General features: G+C 37.8%; 1 protein-coding gene across 2 annotated transcripts in view; it reads right to left on the reverse strand.

Annotated features, from left to right (window-relative positions):
* Calcr (calcitonin receptor) overlaps positions 1-22,167 on the reverse strand; it is an 82,531-nt gene that overhangs the window by 35,219 nt on the left and 25,145 nt on the right. The gene's annotated exons all lie outside the window — the stretch shown is intronic.

Here is a 22,167-nt window from a genome sequence, read left to right on the forward strand (position 1 = left end):
AACATAGCTATGACATCTTTGCCGTACACATTAAATCCAATGCATAGACACAGAAGATTATGCCTGTGGCATACTTGCAGGTACGTGGTCCACTGTCCCTTCTGTCAAGCTGCCTCTTGTCCTTAAAGCACTATTAAAGTTTTCTGATTGTGCCTATGAACATTTTTGTAACTTAAAATGAGATCTCCTGGCTTTAAAAAATATTTTAAGTTGAGTGAAACAGTTTAACTTATAACAGTTATATGAAAGATAGAAAGATCTATATTTTAACATGGAGGAGGGGAAAGCCAAGTGAAATGAGTATTAATAAAATTATCAGTTCATGAAATATATTTTAGAGTATCAAGCAGTAGAAAGGTACAATTTAACACTGACTTTGTAATTGGTATAATTTATTATTATTTCTTAAGATTCGCCAACCAGGTGAAATATGGAAACAGATGAGAATTGCAGTGGTGACGTAAAGAAGAAATTACTTCACTGGGCAGGAGCAAACACCGTCTATAGTTTGTGAAAGATATAGACCAGTAAGTCAACTTCTAACGCAGTCTGAGAGCCCCAGGACCTTTTCCTGTAAATATGTTCCTTTAACTTCTATTTTCTATTGAGAATTTTGTCCACAGCGAAGAATGAGTACATCAGTCAAGAGCACGCTGTTCCTGCTCAAGAGCCCAATAATCAGATTAGACCACTTTCTCACAAATACCCAACAGGCTTCTGAACTCACAGATATCCTTACACATGGAAAGATGACAAAGAGGTGAAAATTTAAATATACTCCACATTTTCATTAGGATTTGGGTGGAAACGGTATTTTGATTAGGAATGCCTCTGAAGTGGTAATAATTATGTCTTACCCTATATCTATTGTCTCTCTTACAGATTTAAATTATAACCTATAGCCTGTGTGTCATGCACTTGTCTCTAAAAGAGTGAGCTTTACTCAGTTTACATATTGGTGCAAAAATAAATGGAGACTATAGGGTATCATTTTGAAATGCCATCTTATATGCTGTCCATTATTCTTTAGTACTGATTGATTTCAAATCCACTTAGCAAATTAGATACAAACATACATGCTTATATGCTAAGGCACTAGGAGAAATGCGGGTGAGCTGAGAGAGACACAGGTCATGTTAGGAAACAGCGCTTGGGAGAGTTAGGGAGTCGGTATCATAAACCAAGAGGAGGTTGGCAATAACTAAGATGCAAACTGTGCTGATCATTCATCAACACTGTGAAAATACAGATCCAGGTAATTTCTGATTAAGAGGATCAGAGTAAGGCTTATATTTTGATATATAATAGAAAAAATCCAAATAGGATTGTGAAAAGCAAAGACATACTAAGAAGAGAAAATAAAAACAAGATGTGGAGATAAGAAAGATGGTAATTGAAGGATATTAAGTTCAAGAGTCTAATTTAGCTGGCGCACAAAGCCTCGGTGCCGGAAACGGATCTGGCAAAGCAGGCTTTTAAGTATGTCGGAAACTTATTAACTAAACCTCCCTTTGTCATTTTGCATATGTGCCACACACCCTGACAATTTTACTTGATGCTGGTCCCACTCCGATAATTGCCTGGGACCTCTTCTAATAATCACCTATGTGTGATTATTGCTATTATTTATAATGATGCTTTTCTATGTGCTAACAAAAATAAAAGAAACATAGAACTGTGAGTTTTTAAACCCTGTCCTCTCCACTCCACCAGGGCAGTAAGTCAGAGTTGCTGGTTTTTTTTTTTCCCCATCACTCCTTTGTACTTCCTTCACCAGAGATGATCACAATTACCCGTAAATTGTCTGAAAGAGAAATTAGAAATCATCCTGGGTTCCAGCCACTTTTCTATCCCTGCCATCTAGTTGTCAGGACTATTTGTTTCTATATGTATCATAGCATCTTCTAAACTACGTCCACTCTTTGCAACCACCGGCAACAGTACGCAGACTTGCTTCATTACTTCAGGCGCTGATACTTTCAAGTCAGTGCTCACATGACCATGATCTTGTCCTCTTCCAGAAATTCTCTCTAAATTTTAAGTCAACATGTAAACCCCACACCTAATGTGCCTACTGGACACAACTATAGTCACTTGGGAAAAGGAAACCTCAGCTGAAAAAAATTGGCTTCATCAGGTTGTCCTTTGGGGATGTCTGCAGGCCATTTTCTTGATTAATGATTGATGTGAGAGGGTTAACCCACTGTGGACAATGCCACACCTGGGCAAGTGGTCTTGGTTTATATAAAATAGCAAGCTGAGCAACACACAAAGGGCAAACCAGTAAGTAGCATTTCTCCATGGTCTCTGCCTCAGTTCTTGCCTCCAGGTTCCTGCCTTGAGCTACTATCCTGGTCTCCCCTGATGATGGGAGCATGATGTGGAAGTACAAAGCAGGAAAATCATTTCTTCTCCCAAGATGCTTTGGGCCAGTGTTTATCCCTGCAAGTAGGAGAGCTAAGAACAGAACACAAGTTGTTTCTTGGATTTCTAGCTTCGTAGAAGAGCAATGAAAAAATTTAGGAGAGAAAGTTAGGTGGAGGTAGAGCTTCAAATTTTATTTTATCTTCCTTCACTGTAAATAAGGCTCCCTGGATATTTTCGGTAAGGTTTACTTACTATGGTAAAAGGTGGGTTTTCAAAACACTTGTTTGAGGGGCAGAGGGAGCTTTCCTTAACTAGACCCTGCTTGACTAGGTCTTGTGTCTGTAAATGTTGGTTTTTCATGATAAACCTATGTTTAGCATCTGAGCAGGATATGTGCTCTCTTGAAATACACGTGGAACCTGTGGTGTAATGCCAGAGAATCATCTGGTATACAAAGAGGACAGTTCAGGAATGTCAGAGCCTTAAGTGTGGAATCAAGAAATTCTTATTTCTGCTCCTTTTCTGATTAATTCTTAGTTTGGGGCAGTTTTACTTGCATGTTAATTTCCAATCTGCAGAACTACTTAGTCATATCATGCTTTGGTAGAAGAGCACAAGCCCACCTTTGAAGTACATTTATCCTCCTAGCTGTGCTTCAAGGTTCTAGTTAGTAAGAATAATAGTTGATATTCTTAGGAGGTCTTCTCTTTTCTAAAAGAAAATGGAGTAGCAGAACAGTGGATCTGGATTAGGATGCTGCATAGTGGAGGGAAAGGAGGCTAGGCTGGGATGTATTGTATGAAAGAAGAATAAACAAAAGGAAGAAGAAGAAAAGAAGAAGAAAGAAGAAGAAGAAGAAGAAGAAGAAGAAGAAGAAGAAGAAGAAGAAGAAATCTTTTAAACATATTTTTTCTACACCCAAAGCTCTTCTAGAAGTCAGATCAATATGGAGCCTATAAATCTGATTGTAGAACATAATTAAAGAAATTTAAGAAAACTGATGTTATAAGTTCAATCCTTGACGGGACAATAAAGTCTACACTGCTCTGTGTCCACAAATGGACACCAAGCATCTTTTTTCTGAAAGACTGGCTCTATGGGATAAAAGGCATGTAGTTCAGTGGGAGCCTCTGACTGTGAATAGAGTCTGAATCACTAATCCAATAACAATGGATATAATTATTTTTATTTAAAGATAATATATTTTCTTGAAAACTAAAGTCAAATTATTCTTAATTTTTTGTGGAGTTACTGTGAAATGTTGATGTCGGAAAATAATGCATCTATTCTCAGCAGTCAGCATTTCCAGCAGTGTGCTATAGAAATAGAGCAATCCCATGAGGAATAGTATCAAATAAGCTTTCTGGGCTCAAATTTGTTCAGGAAATTAGGCCTTTTTAAAATATTTGTCTTAGTGATTTACCATAATACTAGGACTGTAGAGACGTTAACTTTCTTGTACTAAAATCATCCATTTGATGTTAATTTTCATTGTCCAAACTTGTTTGACCATAAAACCTTTTTTGTTTGTTTTTACAATTAATATTAGCAACTCAGCTATGGAATATACTTTGGAAAGTGCTCTAGCTCAAAGCAATTTCTAGCCCATCCCAATTAAGTAATTCTACAGTTGTGAGAATAAGGTGGCCTTTTCCTTTAATTTTTATTTCTTGTCCATGGCGCAAAAGAAGGACCTCTGAGGTCTCAAACACCTCCTGGCCTTGGTACAGAGCCCAAAGCTCCTCACAGGCAGGCATCTCAGAGGAAGTTGCTCCGCTCTAGATAAAATTTGGCTAATGAAATCAATTCAAGGAGTGGTGGTGGTGGGGGGTAATCTCAGTCATATTTTCTTGAACTGGACTTCTAATAGACATGGTTGGAAAAAGGAAGATCTATTACTTGGTTCAAATCAGCTTGCCTAAAATGCATCATGCGTTATATGTATTTCAGTTTTATCTCAGGGTGAAACAACTTCAGAGATTAAAAACAAAACAAAACAAAACAAAACAAAACAAAACTGAGAGACAAATAGAGGCAACTATGAGCAAGGAGGAAAGAGGGGAATCAGGGACTACACTGAAGAAACTTCTAAAGGATTGATTTCAAAGGCCATGTTCTTAGCCATGGAATAATGAATGTCATGGATAGATGCTTCTTCTGATGTTATGTGTGTAGCCTAGGATGTTGAATGTTTATTTCATTATCTACTTTGTCTAATGAAAGGAGTTTTGGTACTATTGGCTTTTGATCTTTGACCTCTTTTTTTTTTTATGTGCTCACTTCAGCCTCCCAGTTGCCACTCTTTAGGCACAGATTCCAGTTTCTGTTTACTCCAGCTTGTATTGGTCCTTTGGCTTCCGTCTCATTCCACTTCCTTCTGTTGCAGCCCATACCTTATAAAATCTGCCATTTCTTTCTATGGCAGGCACTTTCACTCTGGTCACATTAATAAGTAACACGTATAAAACAATAATTTGTAAACCTACTGTGCTGTAAGGACTGTACAGCCATAACAAGTTTTACTTCTTTGGCCTCACAAAGTCCTGACCCAGGGACATTCATGAAAAAGGTCTCTCGCCCCCAGGTGTTGGTGGCACACATCTTTAATCCCAGCACTTGGGAGGCAGAGACAGGCAGATCTCCATGAGTTTGAGGCCAGCTTGGTCTACATAGCAAGTGTGGCAAGCCTGAGCTACAGACTGAATTCCAGGACAGCCAAGGCGACACAGAGAAATCCTATCTTGAACAACAACAACAACAACAACAACAACAACAGGTCTCTTGCAAAGTAGACTGAGAAAGTAGATATGAACACTTAAAGAGAAACAGGGGGTCAATTATAATTGATGATATAGCTTGGAACTATGTGTTTGGTTAGCATGTGTAAGACCCTGGATTTAATTTCCCAGTACATGAAAAAATAAACAACAAAAAAGTGTTACATGCTGATAAACCTGGGTAGCTATAAATAATACCTATGTCCATGCCACTCATGGACTTCATCTCCGTATTTTGTTACTGTGATTCTCTGGAAGACTACAGTTCAAATATCCAAAACAATGGCAAATGGGCTAAGGAACACCTCCCAAGTTTTTCCATTTCTGTTGAGAGTTAGTAGAGGAGCTCTGGTTAACCTTGACTGTGAACTCCAACCTGGACTGTGCACACTCTAAACCATAACTGTGTCTTCTCTTTAAAGCAGTGGTTCTCAACCATCCTCAATGCTGGCACCCTTGACTCATGGCCAAACTTTGGGCAGAGTGCAGGGAATCTTATGGAAGAAGGCGGAGATAAAAAGACCTAGGGAAACAGGAACTCCACAAGGAGACCAACAGAGCCCAAATATCTGGGCCAGGGGGACCTATAGAGACTGATGAATCAACCAAGAACCATGCATGGAGAGGACCTAGACTCCTTGCTCAGATATAACCCATGGGCAGCTCAGTCTCCATGGGGATTCCCTAGAAAGGGGAGAAGGGCTGTCTCTGACATGGACTCTGTTGCCTGTTTTTTGATCACTTCCCACTAGTTGGGTGAAGGCCGTTGCCAGGCCACAGAAGAAGAAGATGCAGGCAGTCGTAATGAGACTTGATAGGCTGGGGTCAGATGGTAGGGGAGGAGTGCTCCCCCTTTCTGAGAAATACAGAAGGAGAATAGCGGGTAAGAGGGAGGGAGCATGATATATGGAGGAGAGGAGGGAGAGGCCTACAATCGGGATGTAAAATGAATACATTATAAAAAATGAATTTCAATTAAAAAAATACAATTGCTCATGTTGTGGTGACCCTAACCATAAAAATGTTTTCTTCTCACTTCATAACTGTAATTTTGCTACTGTTATGAATTAGAATATAAATATCTGTGTTTTCTGGTGTTTTTATGTGACCCCTACAAAAGGGTCATTGGACCCCCAGGCTGAGAGCTATTGCTTTAAGGATTTCCCTAGTTTGCGTCAATACTGAAACAAGCCTGCAAGGCTACCTATTGAGACCGTAGTAGCCACGTCCACAACTCTGCTTTAATTTCTGTTAGGTGCCTTCAGGAATTCTGTTTGCTTATGATTTTAAGGCTATTTAAGGCAGAAGGAGCATAGACCTGAATAAATAATGTTAAGCAAAATGAATGTTCTTCAAATATTTAACAACCATTTCTACTGAAACATCTCCCAGGCAGGACAATTACTGGCTGTTGGCCACAGACAGTGTTGTATAAATGCTTGTTAGCTCTTAAAGGAGCCCAGGTTGCTCATGTGTTTCCATCCTTGTTCCTATAGCCTTGATAAACATTGTGGGCCATGTTTTATGTTTATGTTTGTAGAAATTAAAGTGGAATAGAATGAGGTAGAGAGTTTCTATTGTGTTTATGAATTCTCTCATAAAATATTTACTGAATCTGAATATGGAGACTTTACGCATTGCAGAGAATGGCCAAACGAGGGTGATCCTTATAGACACAGCTAGAAAGGATATTCCCTATTCTCTTCCCACTTATTAGACTACACAGAAGGCTACTTCATCTGGAACATGGGACCAGCTTCCTCCTACATTTCCAATTCTAGCAGCATCATTTTTATCAATAGAAAAAGTATCACCCAAGGGGTTTCATCATCATAAACTTTCTCTGCCTTATTATTATTTAATGATCAATTTCCCAGAAATATAACCAGTTGAAATTGATCTTTTTGCCTGATGTATTGCCTCAGCAAACTAAGAGGTTAGGTGAGATTGCTGACAGATGGCTGGTCAAGGTGGATCTCTAAATATCAAACATGGTAACATGAATGATTTTCACCATATCAGATGTCTCCTCCCATGACCCAAACTGCTAATATTCGAAGCTCTGATCTGGGAGACTTTGGTGTAAAGCAATAGTTTTATAGTCAATTTCCATATTGAAACTGAACGTTTTAGTTTAAGTGACCAAGATGTTTCATTTAAGAATGAGTGGTGAGGCTCATGCCTGCAGACCTTAGTTCTAGACATCTGTGGGGAATAGAGCCAGCCAAATGCTCTTACATAGTAGGTATGAATTGTAAATTTAGAATCAACTTTAATAATCATTGGAAGATAGATATTGAAGTAATTTAGAAAGGTGTAAGAGCAGAATCCCCTTCAAAAATTTGTAACTTAAATAAAATTTCAAATATAAAAAGACATTTTAATTTCCACATCTTGCCATTAATTAACACTTTGTTAAATGCTGTGGACTTTCACTGTCATTTCAGCAGGTTAATTGTAATTTAGTTACAGTGTGTCTTTTTAATAACAGAAAAATGTTTTTTAAGGAGCTCTGTGCACACAGCAAATTTTGTATTTAAAAGGAACCTCAAACCTCACCATAAAATACTAAAATACTTAAACCATTTACCCACCCACCAGCGTACAGACAAGCTCGTTTGACAGAAGGATAAACCACTCAGTTCCATGTTTGTTTTTATCTTTGTTTTTTTTTTTTCCTTTTAAAGACAGGAAACAAATCCAATGGCATGTTTCAGAAGGCCAGAAGTCACACAGAGGTGTTATTCTTCAGGAGCCCTTCACACAGCTGTTTGGGACAATGAATTCAAGGGAGAGGAAACTGCGTAAGCAGGGACACAAGAAGCCATCTTAACGGCGTTAGCATTTTGGTTGGAAAACATTCCTTTAAGAGCTGCTAGCAATGACCAAGCCTTAGGAGAAACAGCCTTGAGGCTGAATTATGTATTGGAAAGGAATGCAGAAAATCTATTTTCTCTCCATCACTGTTTGTGCAGGATCAGAAGCAGACTAAAGGTCTGTGTTTATATAAACCTACTTAGATGACAAAGTAATGTTTTCTCACTTTTCATCCACGAGAGCCTATATTCCTAATTTCATGAAACCTGGACTCTCTGATTAACCCAAAAGTCCTAACATCAGACTGTGTGCCCCCTCATATTGTCAGAGAATCTTACGAAAACATAGACTCAGTACATTGAAACCTACATATCCATTTGAAATGTATCCAGAGAAGTATATGCTTAAAGAACAGATACTGACACAAGAGAGGTCTAATGCTTATGTAATAAATTTAATCAAAAACAACTCTAATACGTTTAGTCAACAAAAAAGAAGTGTAATGATAATGGACCATTTTCAGGAGGTATGTATCACTTTGAAAAGTGAGTGCATTAATAAAACCACTTTCCAACTGCAGAATTATATGGGATTAATTTTTGATGCAATTTTACTGAATTTCAGCCTTAATTGCTCTTCTAAGGACAGTGAATGTTGTTTGGTAATAAACAAAGGGCAAGAGGGTGATGGTAAATAGGAAGTGAATGTTCTAACAGGCAAAGTCACTGATTTATCCTTAATCCTTAATTAACCCAGTTGGAAATGAGGAGACACTTTCTCAGAGGTATTGAGATTCCCGGCCTGGGCTCCTAGGAAAGAGCAGTTTCTTATGGTGAGAGCTGTGTAGGCAGGTGCCTTTCTACATTAACTCTTTCAACAGAGGGCAGGAAGTTGCAGCTGAGGTGGTTGCAGAGCTGGGGTTACTACTAAGGCTCTCTTGAGAGTCCCTGTTCTTAGTGACTGGGACATTCCAGACTTCAGAAGAGTGATTTCTGTTTAAGTGACTTTTGTTGAGTTTTAACACAAGATTAAAATTTTTAAAAATGCCCTTCTTTATGGAATATATTTGCGAATTCAGGGTCATTTTTAAGTCTTCGGTTTGAGTTTGCTGTTATTTAATTCGTAATTCTTAAGATAAAGGACTCTGCGTTTAATTCTGAAAGTCTCCCCTGCTCTCAGATAAACTACTGGAACTTTGAGATTGAACATGAGGTCTGGCTGTGTTAAAAATTCCCTGATTCTCTAATGGAGTGTTCTGAATGAGGCAATCTAACTAAAAAACTAGTTTTAAATTATTGGAAGTTTTAATTACAAAATGGTTAATGAGATAAAAAAAATTAAGTTGATAATCCTAACTACATTTGCCACCTAAGAGCATCCCCAGATAGAATTACTGGGGACATGGAGTTCAAAAAGTTTTGTTTGTAATTTTCATGGAGAAAAAAAAGAATAAAGCAATTGTTTCAATGTTTCTTCTCAACTTTATAGAGACTAAAACAGAAACTTAAGTCAGGGATATGGGAGGATTAGAAATGAATGAGAAAATCTCATTGATAACTAGAGATTTTAGAATAACAAACAGTTGTTACTTCGGAGGCTGGAAGGAATATACCTGCTTGGTTGAAGATCTGACCGTAGGAAATGGGCTCATGGCACTTTTTGGAAAGTTGGAAGAAGGCCATTTAATTGGTGATGATAGATAAAACCTAGACACCATGAAGGTAATTATGTATAACTGTTATTACATTGGTATTTTTCCCACATCTGCCTATAGGAGTATGCTTCATTTGCATGAAGCATATATTATTTCTATATATTGACTATAGTGCTTGACTCTGATGAAATGATGTATACATACCCTATTGCCACGTTTTCCATAACTGAATAAAATCTTTAAAATAGAGATGGATCTTATAATTGGAGTTCAACGTTAAGTGGAAAAACGTGACCCCGGCCAGTTTTGAGTTGAAAAGTGACTCAGAAAATGTCAGTCTGAATGTGATATTTTAAGGTACATGAAACATATTTTCATTATTTTTTATTTCAATTTAACCACAGATTAGCATGTTATAAAAATCTATCTAAATGAGTCTAAAATAATTCTTTCAGCATGCATAAAATATCTAAAATAAGAGTGTGGAGTTGTAGTATAATTGAAAATTTTTATTTCCATAAAGACACAAGGTAATGGTGTGTGAATGCGAGGCTGCTTATAATTTCCACCATTAGTGAGCATTAGAGCAACAGTCTACCTAACATTTTTACTTATTAGTCTTTACTTAAACATTTTATTAAATCAATTTTAGACTTGGAACATCGCCCCCTGTTAAAAATGTAAAATGATTTTCAATTAATCCTTTAAAATGTTGTTAATTCCAAGCTGGCAAGAAAAATAAATAGGTGTCACATCAGCATGGCCTTTATGTGACCCCAAATGCCACTCTGAACTCATTAGAATGTTCCGCTAAGGATCTATGTGTTTTGGGGTCACCATCTATTTACCAAGCTTTCAAGTTTTGTATACATATTAATTCAAGGATTCACCACTCAGAGCGTACTTTAAGGAAATCATGTGTGGGCATTCGCTAAAAGGACTAGCTTAAGACTGTTTATTATAGAAAAACCTAATCTGTGGGTCTTGGGGATGAAACTCAGGCCTCTGGTTTAGCTACCAAAGCCTTTACCCGATGAGCCGCTTCACTGGCCTGCTTGCAGAAACTTGTAAGTGTGACGAATTTATCTTACGATGATGGAGTATTTTATATTTTATAACTACAGGTAATTTTACTACAAACTACTTCAAATTATCACATGTTTGAGCAGATAAACCAGCTCACAAAGGGCTTGAGCGATTTGTACAGACCACAAGGTTCATTTACGGCGTAGCCAGGAGCAAACCGGTAGGTCGCCGGTGATCCAGGCCTCCTGCAACTTATTCACCTTATCTCATTTTCTATGGACCCGCTCATGCTGCTAGAAAAATATGTGTAATTAAGCAAAGAGACAAATATCTAAATAAATACCATTTTTAAGAAGTTATATTGTCTTAGGCCAATAGCAAACGTTTTAGAAGGGGGGGGGGAGCAAAGATATGAGAAAAATCAATTTCTTTTCAAGTAGTTTCCTGCATCTTTGTTTGCTTTGTAGACAGCTAGCTGGGAAGAGGTAGAGGACCCTGCTGTAACACTCTGTGTCACTAAAGTGGACTCTTTAGATGGATATGCTGCTCATGTGGCTGCCCAGCGCTGATCTCCTTAAGGTGGAACAGAATACAGTAAGTTAAACTCTATTGATGAAGATGTTAGGAGATTTCCTTCTCAAACAGTAGGAAAATGGCTTTGACTTCCTTTTCAATAATCTCACGCACGTGCTCGTCTCCTTGTAGCTGTTTCTCTCTACAAGGACTGTGACATGTGACATTGGCTTCCTACATTTTCACCCCCTGTGTAGCTGGGTCTCAGAAAACCACTGGGGTCGCCACAGTGAGTCTCAGGCCAGAGGGACAACAACATACCTTGTACCAACAAGATGAAACATTAAATGCTAAGGAATTAGGTTTTCTTTTCACTTTTGAAACCAGTGACTTATTTATTTTTTTATGGCTGGAAATGGGAACAGAAGCCATTGCACTTGCTAGGCAACTGCTCCACTGTGAAAAGCATCCCTAGGCCCTGTGGACTGCTTTTAAAACCTAAACTTTGTTCTTAGTTTTGCAAGTCTGAATCAGAATACTGAAGAAGAACTTAGAAAAAGTTCCCGGCCACTACACGGTTTGAAACCCAGTGTCTAAACCCACTTCCGATAATTTGATAATGTGGCCACTTTCTTTTGAAGTAGCACGATCTCGATATTTGAAATCTAACAATTAGGGGTTTCTATAGTGGGCTCTCATATTTTGTAAAAATTTGATGTACTTATAAGTCTAGGACTCTAGTTATAACATGATATAATTATATTTCTAGTTAACACAGTTAATATTTTTTTACTGCAGATATAAGAATCCCCTATTAATTAAAATAGAAAAACCATGCATTCCAAGACCACAACTTGTTTCGAGTCCCATCGTGCCAAAATAACTATCTTGAATACTTCATCTCTTTCTGGTTTTAAAAAGATGTGACTTTCCACCACAAATTTATAATCAAATTTTAATTGTATTTTTATATCTCATGTTGTGTGTGTGTGTGTGTGTGTGTGTTTGTGTGTGTGTGTGTCTTTAAGGGGAAAATGTTTTCTAGTTCAAAGGAAACAAATATAGTTCCAGTTTTTCCCTGTTTATTCATTATATTCTTCTCTCAAGATAAGCTCATGCATGCAACTAAGTTCACAGATAAAAAAGCCTGTCTCTTCATATTTAAAAATAAAAGCCCCATATAGTTTGCAAGATTTTATTTACTTCTACATGTGTATGCATGTGTTAGCATATGCTCATGTGCATGCAGGTACACGGGTGTATGTGCATGGTTGGACGGAGGCCAGAGGAGGACATCAGGTCCCCTGGAGCATGATTGACAGGTTTGCAAGATCCCGGATTTGTTACATGAGTGCTGGGGTTTGAACTCCAGTCCTCATGATTTGCTGTCTCTTCAGCCCTTCCCTTAAATGTTTGGTGTGTGATGTGTATGCGCTCATGCCCATGCCTATGGGGGCCAGAGGCTGACACCGAATGACTTCCTCCACTGTGCTTTACGTTATTTTTTGACACATCATGTCCCCCTGAACTAGAGATCACTGACTCGCTTGCACGCTAAGAAAAAGATGTGGGTGAGTTTCTTATAATTATGTGTATAGTAAATATGATAATTATTCCATGGGAATGAGAGGACCCTCCAAATTAAAGGAGAGAAGATAAGATAAGGCAGAAGCAGGCCATAGTAGGTCAGCTAGCACCAAGCAAGAAGAGACAGTAACTCAGTTTTACAGAGAACATCTTATTTCTTATGGCAACATTTTTATTCCATGAAATCAACAGTATTTTTTAATGTAGACATGAAAGTTTGTCAATTTTATTTTTTTTCAGAATCAGGAAATAGATTGACAGTAACCACCAGTATTCACCCTTAAGTTATTTAAAAAAATAAATTGTTTCAATATATATTCAAATATTTTTGACTAGTATCATTTATGGGGATAATAGCATATTTAATATTAAGTTAATTCAAAAGTAATTGAGTACCCTTTGATGAAGAATTTGTGTGTGTATATTGACTTCATGTTTAGTTCTAGTGGAATACAAAAATAAATTTGTAATTAGCCTTTTTTCCCCCCACTATCACTTGTACACATTGAATTTTTATGAAGCCAATGAGATTCAAATTAGAAAACAAAAACAGGGATAGATGGTGTTTTTGCATTTTAGTTAGGAGTCAATAATAGGATTAGAAAGAGCTATTCCCATGTGGCTCATCGCCAGTAAGATATGGGAAAGGGCTTTGGTGTTCAGCTAAGTGAGTTGGACCTTTTGTGTTTATTTAAGTGAGAAAATTTGGGCTCTGAATGATGATGTAATTCTCTCCAAGATGACATTGCCAACAGCGGCAGAGCTTGGATGAGATGCCATCTCCTTTGGCATGTATCTTACCAATCCATCATGCTATTACTTGTCCTTTAAAGATGAATAGCCATTACCTGTTCAAAACACAGGAATGGATATCAGGCAGGAAATGTATCAGTGATACTGAATTACAGACCAGATAAAGAGAAAAGGCTAGGGAGCAATTTATAATGTAAATTTAGGATCAGCCTCACAGACAACAACACTTGAGTTGCTTATGTGTATTTAGAGAGATGTTCACAAGAAGATTTCAAGGTATTTTAGAGAACATAAAATAATATAAGTGAGATTTTTTTTCCATCAAGCAGATCATGCAATTTAAATAAGGTATTATTTCAGGAAAAGACAAAATGACAGTACTCGTGTTAATTATGTAGAAAGACAGTACGTCATATTCACCTATAGCTCCGGGAGCTTTGGAAGTGTGTTTAACATAGTTCTGTAAGCCTCCTGTGTGCCTAAAGGAGGAAAGTATTCTCCATTGGACTGAAACTGGAAGAGCACGTAAACAAGTACATCTAAATGTTGTGAGAGGAATAACTGCCCTTCTTTCCACACAAAACCCTTTCCTGCTATTGTAGCTATGTTGTGGTGGGTGAGTGTATGATTATGGCCGAATTAGAGTTTTAACATCTGGAGGCATCCATGCATAAATGGATGGATGTATATTTGAACATATGATAAACATAACTCTTTCATGATTTTGCAAAATAAGGCCACAATCTGAAGACCCCCCCCCAAAAAAAACCCTCTACAACTTTGCCCCACTTTAATTTTAAATCACATATCCTATATGTATCAGGGATGTCTTGATTTGTCTTCTGATATTATGTTTAATTAGCCTATATCTGGGAGTTATATAATGCTTATTAAAATACAGATACAAGGCACAGTTTAAACTAAATAAACTTTACTAGGTGTTAACATTTGCACAATGAATAAACGGGTGAACAGAAAGAAGACAAAGGTCTGTGGCACATCAGTGATCACCATTCCATTTCGAATAGTCCCTGGGAAGCTGGCACAACAAAGCACAAATTTTCCTTTTGTGTTTCAAAGAACAGTTCAATTTATGTTCTACTTTGACTCACAAATAAGTATTTCTCTATATTTATATGGCCAACAACATCCTCGTCTCCAGGGCTCTTTATCAGTGTTTCTGTTACAGCAAGATCTCTCAGGATGCTGGTTAGCCAAATTGAACACGTGTTGTAACAAGGCACTTTGACTATTATTTGCATTTTAAAAAGTTAAGTTCTGAGAAGAACGCTTTCTGTTCAAACTATTCTCAATTAGGAGGTAGGTCAGCACAATCATGCTGTATTATAGAAACAAGGAGGCACACTGAGAGGTTAAGGGAGTCCCATTGGAAGCCCCGACAGACAGAGGTTTTGAATTTATAAATCAAAAACATTTCCACTTTATTGGACTTATAAATAAAAATAATCAGGACATCTTCTTTCCTGACTGAAAACTCAGCAGGTTGACCCATGCTTTGTCTTCATTGGTAGAAATGACATTCATTACATAACCATTCCACCTTTCAATTTAACTTTAATACCCCATCATACAAAAGTGTGGGCTCAAATTTATTTTGGTTGATTAATATAACCTATTGGACAGGAGGTCTATATTTTTTTAATATAGAAAGTGCTTAAGATTAGCCACAAGTGGCACATTTAAAAATTCATTAGAGATCTTTGACTTGTTCTCCTCTTAGTGAGGTTCCAGAGAGCACAGATGGCAATTCGTCACATAGGTGCTGCTGGTTTTCTTTTCTGATTGAGGAAATCGGCACTGACCATGAGAAAAACAAACAAACAAACAAATAAAAAAGTCTCTCAATCTACAGAGACAAATGGGATCATTAGATGCTGCTGAAAGCATCTTCCACAGCCTCCTACAGGCTACATACATCCCTTAGTCGGTTTTAAACTTCCTAGGTGTCTGGTTGATAGAAGCTTCAGTCCTAGAAGAATAACATGTTCTTTAGTTAAACTAACGCTTCTACAATGGTCCCTGGGATAGCCAGCCACATGGGCCACACCCCTGAGCCTCTTAGAGGTAAAAAGTCTTTGCTTAAGATCTGCTGAACCGGAAACTGTGATGGCAAACTGGTCTTCAGACAATTCTTGTCAAAGTAAACTCACATTTTTTTTAATTTATTTTACAATTTATTTGGATGTATTTGGAGAAAAGCTTTTCTTGAAAATGAAATGGAAATGTACAAATTAAGTTATCATTGTACATTTATATTTAAGTTAGAATTGTTTGGTTATATCTAGGACATGTAACTCTTACCTTTCATGTATTTATTTTGAATTTACTGAGAATTCACCAACACCGAGTGATTAGGATGTTAAGTGTAACTTCATTCTTTTTAAAGGATGGGGGAGTCATTAAGAATAGGGGCTGGGCTGAGTGCGGTTTAAAATCTTTGCCTATGTACAAACCTACTATTTTGATATTCATGTCCATCCTTTATGCCTTATGATTTCAGGAATATTTCATTCAATTGCACAGTACTTTCACTTATCACAAAATAGTACAGAAAATCATAAACCATCTTGAGAGATGATGAAATTATCAAACTGTCAATCTAGATAGACAATATACAATTTTTTAAATCTCCTTTGAATGGATCTTTTCATATTCATCAGACCAACTCCAGAACTCCATGGGAGTATAAATATATATAATCTTATATTTTATGTTTAACACCTTATTTATTGAATTTTATTCAATTTTCATGTTAGTTCAACAATGTCAAAAATGAATGGCACTCAAACGGAAGATTAGAAACAAACAAAAAGCGAAATTCTCTATTCTAGACTAGCTAGAGAATGCCTCCAAGATTTACTCAACAAGCTCCCAATCAAAACTCACTGTGCAGCTGCCTTGCATATTATACTAGCCATCATAAAGGAATCAACAGGAAACTGTTTCTAGTTATTTTAGCTGTCATGTATGCTGTGCTCTGAATTAATCAATAAGTAAAACTCAAGTACGTTATTAACATACGCCTTAGAGTGAAAATAATCTCTTTGATAAAGTTTTTTTTTTTTTTTAACTTAAATACACTGTGAGGCTAACACAAGTTCCACTTGGCTGCTGTAGAACAGTGCTGTGTGCTTGCCAGGCTATGACACTGTAAGTCCATCCTGAATACCACTGAAAAAAAAAGTTTTTACTAGTGGGAGCACCACCAAACACTCTGTGAAGTGCCAATCATTTATAACGACGGGCAAATAATTATCACTAGCAATTTTAAACAATCTTTGTCTTCTTCAAATGTTCCTTCTCAGCCTTAACATAGTTAGTTTTTAATGAAGCCTTCCCAAGGGTAAATCATAGGCCATGCCTACGGATCCCAAAGAACTCAGGCTGAAAGGGTGTAGCTGCAAGCCTGGAGCAGTGCTGAGAACAGGACGAGAGCCCTGTCCGTCTAGTTTTTCTTGGTCTCCTCCACTGTCCACTAATCACTGATTCACCCTGAGAGGTCCCAGTTTTGGTATGAGGTTTGCTGCATCTCCGTTTTTGGCTTACATCAGTGCGGTGATATTCAGGAGGTGAGAGTAGACTCCCACCAGCAGAGAATGCGGTTTGTGGCGCGGCGGAGATGGGCGGTGGTATCCAAACAAACGAGAGAGCTGTATAACTGCTCTGTCTAGCGAGTCAAACTCCAGTCAATGACTGATAAGCATCGTTTGGGGACTGGAATGGTTCCCTAAGTTAGAACAGATGTACTAACAGCCCATTTGGCTGGATTTTGGAAGGAAGGGCAGATTGTAGTCTATGGATAGAATTCTTCATGATATACATGGCAGAGGCGACTTTATCAAAAGAGGCTATCTGTAGAAATCTAATACAAGTCTATGTCATAAAGCCTTGACTGTTCATGTCCAAAGAAGAAACATTTCAAAAATTCATGAGTGTTTATATCCTAAGTGTGAAAGATACGTTCTCAAATCCTGGCCAAGGCAGCAATGTTTGGCAAACTAGACAGGAGTTAAACTCATTTGGCCTAATTTCCTTGTAAGGTGAGCACTGCCAAACTATTGAGGAAAATGACCCTCCAACCTTCTTTTGAATCTGGTATGCCCAGGAGCCAGAGAGTGGAACATTTTTCTTGTGAAAACCCCGCTCTTATGAGGCAACAGTTTTATTGTGTTGTTTCTTGTCCTCACTTTTCTTTTGTTAGAATTATATATTGAAGAAATGCATAGCAATTGGAAGGAACATTTGGCCTTCTAAAATCCCATAGAGCCTGCAGTGCTGTGCCATACAGAGGGGACTCCTTATAGCACTATTCAGTATACATATAAAGAACCAGCTTGTACTGGGTATTTTGTGGAATGCCTCAGTCTATCTAAAAACCAATGGAGAAACTAGCTACTGTTTTCATCTTTCAGATAGGCAGACTGAGGTTCTGAAAACAAACATTTGATTGTGCTTGTTAAATTCATGAATGATTACATGGTGATGATAATATTTCTAATTCTCTAAAATCAGTATTATTGATAAACTATTTTATGTCATTTATAATCCTCCAATAAGTTTTCCTGTGAATAGATAGAGAACTGAATGAAAATCTTACTATCATTAAAAATTTCTGATCACCTCCCCCTGTTGGGTGCAGCCTTGAAAGGCCACAGAGGAAGACAAAGCAACCAGTCCTGATAAGACCTGATAGGCTAGGGTCAGATAGAAGGGAAGGAGGATAGCCCATATCAGTGGACTAGGGGAGGGGCTAGGAGGAGAAGAGGGATGTAGGGTGATTGGGAGGAGACAAGGGAGGGGACCACAGCTAGGATACAAAGTTATGCTAACTGGAAGCTATTGGATTGTATCAATATATCTCAATTGAGTTGAAACTTTATTCTCCACATTAAATAATTTTCAACTAGCAGGATGCTTTTCTATTCAAGCTTAAGTTCCTTGGGTCTGTGGTCCTGTCTTGACCCTTTAATTCTCCTTAGTGCTTAAGCAGGGTCTTTTTCTAGCATTTTTCCCTTATATCAGAAATTGGTAGGGGATTTTAAACATGGGTATGAATTAAATGAGAGTATTGGGGAAGGGGGCTTATGGGAAGGGTCAGCTTTCTTTAAGTAGTTTTTCAAGGGTCATTTGAGCAAAACCCTAATTCTGTAGTTTTTGTTGGTATATATCAAGAATGTTAATTAGTTTAACAGGATTTAAGGCGCATGTCGTTCAACTTTGAAGTTGGTGAATTTTCAGTGAAACAACTTCAAGGGTGTAGGTGGACTAGGAAAACAGAGACCAGCAGCAGAGATGCCACTCTTCTGGGTGGTTGGGGGGTAATGCCTCTGGCCAAGATGATTGCAACCGACTGCTTTTTACCTTTGGTACAACTGAAATTAAAAGTCTTTTTTGGGTTGAGTATTTCAGAGGTCCTCTGTGGAAGGCTCCTGTCCTGTTTCTTGTCTTCTCCTACTTCTGATGTCTACTCTGTTTGCCCCATATTCTCTAGGGTCCTCCTTTATGTCTAGCTTCTTTAGGGCTGAAGATTTCAGAATGTTTATCCTAAACATACTATATGGCTAATATCCACCTATAAGTGAGTATATATCATGTGTGTCTTTCTGCTCCTGGATTACCTCACTCAGGATGACCTTTTCTAGTACCCACCATTTGCCTGCAAATTTCATGATTTCCCTGTTTTTAATTGTTGAATAGTATTCCATTGTGATACTGAGAATCATAGTCAAACTTTGGACAGAGTGCTGGAATCCTTATGCAAAAAAGGGAGATAGAAAGACCTGGAGGGGACAGGAACTCCACAAGAAGAACAACAGAGGAACAGAGAGTGAGTGTAGGGGAGGGGAGGAGGGGAAGGATTGGGAGAGGAAACTCTAATTAGGATATATTGTATGAGAAAAAAGTGCATTTTTAATAAAATAGAAAATGGAAAAAAGAAAAGAAAGTCTTTTGTGCTAAGTCTCAAGACTGTGAAATAAATGATACTGTGCTGTGTCCTCTGATACCCTGCACAAAGCTTATCTTTGCTAATACACATTTTTCCTCTTTTGATTTTATTGTAACTCAATGTATCTTTCTCTTTCTTTCTTTCTTTCTTTCTTTCTTTCTTTCTTTCTTTCTTTCTTTCTTTCTTTTGTTTTTTGTTTCTTGTTTTTTTGAGACAGGGTTTCTCTGTGTAGGCCTGGATGTCCCGGAACTCACTTTGTAGACCAAGCTGATCTCAAACTCACAAAGACCCACCTGCCTCTGCCTCCCAGGAGCTGCCTGACTGTAGTTCTTTCTTTCTTCTTCTCTTTTTATTCTTTTTACATTGACTTAAAGCAAACTTGAAGGCAAAGTTACTGTCTACTAGCAATGTACTTAAACATGCATTAAAAATCTCTTTACTTGTTCATTTAAAACAATTTATTTTGTATTCAAAATTTTAAAGATAAACTCAACTTTGAAGTGATCTCTAAAGAAAAGATGTGCTTCTCTATTATACTGAAGTTGTATAAAAGAATCAGAATAATAAGCATTAAGATTTTTCTGTAAGTCAGTTTAAATCAGCATCACCTTTCTTGTTGATCATTGACCAGGAAAGATCCAATAGACACTTCTTTGATATTGGCATCAAAGGTTCATTTTCATTAAGAAAAATGAGAAGTATTTTGGCATTAAAACTCACTGTTGTCTTACAAATACTGAATGAGTTCAGATGTGTTTTCAGTTTATAACTTGTAGCACATGATTGCCATGCAAATTCACCCCAGTGGGCTGCACAATAGATACAAATTGGATTATAAGCTCCAGAGCAACTAAATCAAATTATAGCTTTGTGAATGAAATACTAAACTGAGCACTGAATACTTTTTTTAGATCAAAGAGCATGAGAATTAAAATTAAGTGCTTGAAGCTAGAGGGGGACAATTTGTCCCAAAATTTGTTATTTTATTTTCACTTTTTCCTGTTAAAGATCTATTTACCCTTATAACACTTAATAATAATTGCTGGAAGATTTCTGCCTTTAATATATTGGGAAAATTAAAATGAAATGGTACATGGGATATATAAGAAATAAAAACAAATAGAACAAATGGAAGCCAGAACAAAACTTAAGACCAAAATGTTAATTATAATAATAAACACATTTGGAAAACATGCTACTTTTAATATAGAGTAACTTCTCCTTTTACTAGAACTACAGAATGCTGCTTATGTTGATAAGGACATAAAAAAATGATTCAGGAATGAGTAAAGTAAGAAAAATTATCCGACAACAAACAAAAAGAAGAAAAGTTTTTTTTTTTAATTGAAATTAGATAGTATCTCTACTTCTGAACTAAGGTTGGTTGTTACCATAAAAAACAATAAAATAAAATAAACTTCTGGATAAATAACCACTCAGGGTATATTTATTACATCAATTTATGCGTTCCCCCTCCCCCCGCCCATGGTAGCTCAGTATCCAAGTGGGTTCTCTAGTAAGGGGGACAAGACTATTTCTGACATGAACTCAATGAGAGGCTCTTTGACCCCCCTCCCCCCACGAGGGAGGGGAGGAACAGCCTTGCTAGGCCACAGAGGAGGACAATGCAGCCAGTCCTGAGGAGACCTGAAAAGCCAGGGTCAGATGGAAGGGGAGGACCTCCCCTATCAGTGGACTTGGAAGGGGGCAGGGAGAAGATGAGGGAGGGAGGGTAGGAGGGTGGGATTGGGAAGGAAAGAGGGAGGGACTATGGCTGGGATACCTGTGAATGACCTGTGATTAAAATAATAATAATAAAAAACAACCCTAAAAAAAATTTGTGTCCCATTCGTTGTGAGGGGAGTTGACATTTTTATACTTTTTTTCTCCATTGTGAATTGATTTACAATTTCTCTCTGTGTGTGTCTATTTTCTTCTTAATTTTGTTCATTTCTGGAAAGCATTTAAGAATACCTTATGTAGTGGTGCGGGCAGTAGTTTGTCCTATACATATAACTTACACATTGCCTATGCATTTTTCTGATGAAAGTGTTTTAGTTTTAAGACAAATTTTGAGTGTTCGCAGTCAACCATGCCAGTTTGCTGTATGAGTTTTTTTCTGTTCTTTTTCTTCTCTTGGGATGGCCTAACTTACCTCGCCTCACCGTGCTCTAAGCCTGCTCTATGAGGCCTTTCTTTGGAAGCTGGGGCGGGATTCGAGCCTGGGCAGCAGTGGAGCCTAACTGACCATTTCTTTCGAGAGTCAGGCTTGGCTAGGGGAGCTTGTGACAGATCTTCCCACAGCCGTCCTCCAACTGCTAAGCAGCAGAGATATTTATGTCACAGCGCGTCTCCACACCTGCGGTCTGGGATTTCACGCTGCTCAGGGCTCATTTCATGCGGAGCAAGAGGAAGAGGGCCGGCCGCTGCAGCTTTCCCAGGCTGGATATGAGCTCATGTTTTCTGTCCCACACTTCCCAGACGACAAGAAGGGCGGAGAACACGCGGCAGAGCAAGGCCGCCTGCACATTTTTTTTTATGATGCCTCAGTAGGCACAGTTGGATATGCTGTGTGTTAAGTTGGTAGAATGGAAAAACAAAACACGCAGGAAATTGTTTGTATACTTTGTAACCCGGAGCCCCCTTGCATAGGCCGTTCCTGTTGATATATATATATATATATATATATATATATATATATATAT

This window comes from Psammomys obesus, unplaced genomic scaffold, assembly GCF_907164565.1.
Source record: "Psammomys obesus unplaced genomic scaffold, mPsaObe1.curated_primary_1811, whole genome shotgun sequence".
Taxonomy (NCBI): Eukaryota; Metazoa; Chordata; class Mammalia; order Rodentia; family Muridae; genus Psammomys; species Psammomys obesus.